Below are 5,000 nucleotides of genomic sequence, written 5' to 3'. Positions count from 1 at the left end.
AACGTTTTATAAAAAAGAAATTAACATACTAAAGCGTACGTTGTTCGGATTGGTACTTGAAAGGACCTCTATTGACCTCGTTGAAAGTCGATAAGTCGAAAGCCTCGATAAACCAATCGCATCTTGTTCATGCGAGCACGTTTAATTTTTTCCCCATTCACCCACTAAACCCCTACTCGTCGTTTCTTCCTCATTGTACGATTATAATTTTCATCCGGTATATTAACCATCGTACGATTTTAAAAAAGGGGAAAAAAAATATATATATATATATATATATATATGATTGATGATCCATTTTCGCGAGAATCTCATTTGTTATTTTTTTCTTCCCTCAACCCTCTCCCTCTCTCTTTTTCATACCAATTTCTCACCGACGCTATACAAGGAAAGAAAAAGAAAAGAAAACAATTAAAATAAAATAAAATAAAATAAAATTAAATTAAATTAAATAAAGAAGAAAACTATATAGAAAAAAGAAAGAAAACCAATTTCACCATCAATAATTGAATTTTTTTAAGACCATTCGCCCGTGTCGTTGCATTATCGTAAAAATGCACAATCTCCGTGATTTTAATTATTTTTTTTCCGTGCTCGTATAGTTGTTGAGGATAGAATGAAATCGAAATAACATAAAACAGAAAGAGAGAGAGAGAGAGAGAGAGATAATGTGTGGTTATATATATATATATATATATATATATATATATATATCTACTTGCGTTTTCCTATTCTTCTTCCTTTTTTTTTTAGGTTCACCGGACATCCAATTTCCATCGAAAGTGCTCGGAAATACGTTTTAACTTATCTTGCATGTGCAAAGACAACGTTTTTCCATGAAAGATGATTCTCTTTTTCGAGAAACTTACATTGAAAGAAAGATTGTGCGTGTATATGTGTAAAGAGATAGAGGGGGGTGGGGGATGGAAATAGAGACAGTAAGATAGTAAAAGATAGTAAAAGATATAAAGATATATAGATAGATAGAAAAGTGAGAGAGAAAAATAAAAAGGAGCTTGTAAAAAGCTTTTGCTGCTTGCTTCCTGTTCATCCTTTTATAGTACTACCTACTTTTATTTCTCCTTCTTTTCTTCCCCCCTCCTCCCCCTCACTATCTCTAATTCTGTGTCTTTCTGGGTCTCTTTCTCTCTCACTCTCTCTCTCTCTCTCTCTCTCTCTCTTTTTCTTTCACTCTTACACCAACTGTTCTTTAAGGTACTTTTCTCAACCCTAAGTTTTCTCGTCCTCTTCTTTCCCTCCTTTCTCCTACCTTCTCTTACTTCAACATTTGATTCACCCTCTCTTTAAGCCCTTCTCGTACAGTTGCGAAAGTACATAACCCATATTTCATCTCTTCCTGATCTTTCTTATTCTCCTTCTTGTTTTTCTTTTTCTATAGATAAATATATGTATGTTTATATTATAAACAATTATAATATATACGGAAGAAGAAAAAGAGGAATTATAAATATAAATTAAAGTACTTATAAAACTCATAAGGATTTTTTTGAGGATGACAATTCAACGAGTTGCGATATTTTAAATATTATTCTTTTCGGAATATTATAACTTTTTTGATTTTAATTTATATATATATATAATATTTATAGTTCAATTACTATAATTATTATTTTTATTTATTGAGAATTTTATTTTTTTCATGAGTTCTATACAAAGTGGTATACACTTGTATATGTGTGCCACGTAAATTACTTAATTATATATGCAATTTTCAACATCTTGATGAAAAATCAAATGAGTACTTTATACTTCCGCTTAGATACAACCCAAAATATTGTTACAAACTTTTTTTCATAGAACATATAATTTGCGAGTAATATAAATGACAAATCTTAACGAATTACCGTTTAGAAACAATTAAGTTTTTATCTCTGATTGTAACATATTTCATACGTACCCGTTTTATTATCCAAATTACTCTACCCTGCTTATTATTATAACAACCTTGAAATTCGTCATCGTTCGAAAGAAGGAGAGAAAGAGATAGACAGACGGAAAATTAAAAGACAAAAGTTGTCTGTAAAATTTCGTAAAAAATCATTATCGTAAAATACGTACTTAGAAATACGAGAAAAAGTATAACAACAATAATGACGATTTAACAAGTTTGCCAATTATATTTGCTATAGAACTATACAATATTCTTGGGGAAAAAACGTAAGATTACGACGTAACGGGATTAACGAGTTTGTTATTATAAAATACACATATCGATATGTGTATCTTTTCCTTTCTTTCTCAATTTTTCTTTCCTGTAAATATTATATAATACATACATATATACATACATACACACACGTCCAAGCATGCACAAAAATATATATTCTTTTTTAAAAACCTCTTTTTATTTTTTATTTTTTTAATTTCAAGTGTATTATCGTGGAAACGTTAAAATTGCAGATAAAAAATCATCGTCGTACCTGAAATTCGCGTTATGATCCATATTCGTTAGGGCCCGCTGAATGCTGTAACATTTTTTTTTCTACGAAAGGTGAGTAATTACGATCATGTCGTGTATGCGTCTCGTTAATCTTGTTATTCGTTCTATTGTTATTGTTGTTGTTATGTTTTTTTTTTTCTTTTTTTCTTAATCCGTTCGCTGCTTTCAATTATTCACACCTCGTCGTCAATTTGTTTTGTCCAATAATTTTCTTTTGTTGTTCTCCGTTTCGATCATATTCATTGGATTTATTTTTGATCGATTTTATGACATTGCAAGTAATTAATTATAGTTTGAAAGAAAATTCGATGTCCAAGTTTAATGGTTTCGTTATATTATTATTGTTATTATTATTATTATTATTATTATTATTATTATTATTAAGTGAAACAATGAGTAGATGTATAGTAGCATAGTGAATTAAGGTAGAAACAGCTTCTAACGATTATTTGTAATCCTTTATTGAAAAGCTTATATTAAAGTATTAAAGTTTAATTTAACAACAAGTAAACGACGACAGGCTGACAATTTCGACACGCCACGTCGGCGAATTCAACATCCGGTTGACTAGTTGGAATTTGTATATATATATATTATATATTGTACATACATGAAGGAGTTCAATCGTTAATTTCTGTTTGTGGTCGAAACTCGTACATATATGCGTATCTACGTAAACAATTTGTAAATTAATGGGCTTGTTTTTTGCTACCTATGCAGAAAGAAATCTACTTTTATTTTATTTTATTTTATTTTCTTGTTTTTTTCAACTAATTGATTGTCAGAAATGTGTGATATTTGATATTTTGTTGAATTTTTGGAAAAATGCACGACATTTTATTTTCATCAAATTATTTTCATTTTAAAATTAAACAATATCTTTGTAAATGAATTACAAAATGGCTACAGGACTATTAAAAAAATTTGTCGATTAGTTCAGTATCCATGCCAACAATAGTTCCATTCAATCGATTATAATATTCTATTTTTATGGTATTTATAATAGATCGTACAGTAAAAAAAATACGTGGGTATCACGAGCGAAAAGTTAACTTATTATTGTTATACTCGTAATTTTTTTAACTTAACTTTTTTTAAATCTCTTCCATGCATCATCGCCAAAAATATTTACCTGTCGTAAAGCAAAAAAGAAAATCAATTTCCTGTTTAGACACAAATGATTATCGTTTCTATATCAGTATATTATTTTTTAATTTAAATTAAATTAGTAATTTTTTTAAATGTCGATAATTATATTATTGGTATATTAATAAAAAAAAAAAATTGAAACAATTGATTTCATGATTTATTTGATAGTAAAATTATATATTTTATGACACATAACTTATTTTATTATTATTAATAGAATTTTATTAATCTTGTGTCTTTATTACTCTTCCTATCACAGGTTTAAGGGGTCTCGTATTAATTTCGTGATATACAATTAATTCATAGAGAGTTATAATTAACAGTACAATAATGATTTGTATTATTTTTCATATTATGTCACACATTGTTCCAAGAAAAAAGGGTAAATATTTTTCTATCGTTGTGAAACGAGAAAAAGAAAATAGAAATAGAGAATGCATGATCGATCGATTCTAAGATTTTATTCTTTATTTTAGTATTTCATTTTTCTTTCGATTTACAAACACAAAAAAAACTTTTCGAAAGGTAAATCCATATCCTTGGAGTACTAAGAAATCTGTAAATACAATCTCTCGAGTATCCTTTCTTCTTCTTCTTCTCCTTATTCTTCTTCTTCTTCTTCTTTGTTTTCTTTTCGGTTACTGTTCTAATATTTCCACATGAAAAGCGGTAAAATTCATATCACGTTCCGTAAAGATACTCAAGATTGTTATTTGTTCTTCTATACTCGGTCCACGTATAAGCATACTTTGAACGTATTCGATCTTATTTTTATTAGATCATGATCGATTCTTTATACATTCATGCAAAAAGTTTCCAACTTTTGACTAACATAAGAATATACAGGGTGTCCCACATCAAAAAGAGCTCGAAAAAAGTTTTTTTTTTTATTGCAATGTATAGTCAATCAAAATCAGATCAACTTTTGTTTAAAGTAATTTTTTGGTCAGGTTATTGGAAGTACTTGAAAAATCGTGACTAGAGTTATATGGGACACCCTGTATATATATATTAACCATATACCAAGAATTTTGTATAATACAATATTAGTTTGTACATTTTTCTTTTAATACTTTATTCCATTACAGTTAAACATTTCTATTCTAAATCAAATTTCAAATAAATCATATCGATGAAAACGTGAATATTTTAATAAGAAACGGAATAAAGAATCATTCACCTTTTTTTTTTTTTATTAACATTACAAAATATATATATAATAAATAAAATACTTAATAAGAATCTTGAATTTTTTAACGATATGTTTTTATTCATAGTTACAGTAGCGCCTTAGCATTCGAAGTGTACGGACGTTCAGAGTGTTGATCCGCGTGTTTATAACATTATTGTTTACATTGTACGTATAACGAATAAATACGTTACCTGGTTG

The 5,000-nt window shown here is 28.0% G+C and overlaps 1 protein-coding gene across 10 annotated transcripts in view; it reads left to right on the top strand.

Annotated features, from left to right (window-relative positions):
• The window catches only part of LOC106786409 (flocculation protein FLO11-like), a 128,976-nt gene that overhangs the window by 13,098 nt on the left and 110,878 nt on the right, over positions 1 to 5,000 (top strand). For 6 of the 10 annotated variants that reach the window (XM_014747766.1, XM_014747764.1, XM_014747774.1 and 3 more), the window contains exon 2: positions 2,422 to 2,512. The exons of the other annotated variants lie outside the window; for them this stretch is intronic. The gene's annotated coding sequence lies outside the window, so the exon portion shown is untranslated. The remainder of the gene's footprint in view (positions 1 to 2,421; positions 2,513 to 5,000) is intronic. 10 annotated transcript variants of the gene reach the window in all.

Source organism: Polistes canadensis, unplaced genomic scaffold, assembly GCF_001313835.1.
Source record: "Polistes canadensis isolate GaletaPanama2010 unplaced genomic scaffold, ASM131383v1 scaffold_73, whole genome shotgun sequence".
In the NCBI taxonomy this organism is placed as follows: domain Eukaryota; kingdom Metazoa; phylum Arthropoda; class Insecta; order Hymenoptera; family Vespidae; genus Polistes; species Polistes canadensis.
Note: the sequence above shows the minus strand (reverse complement) of the source record. Positions and strands in the feature narration are given on the sequence as shown.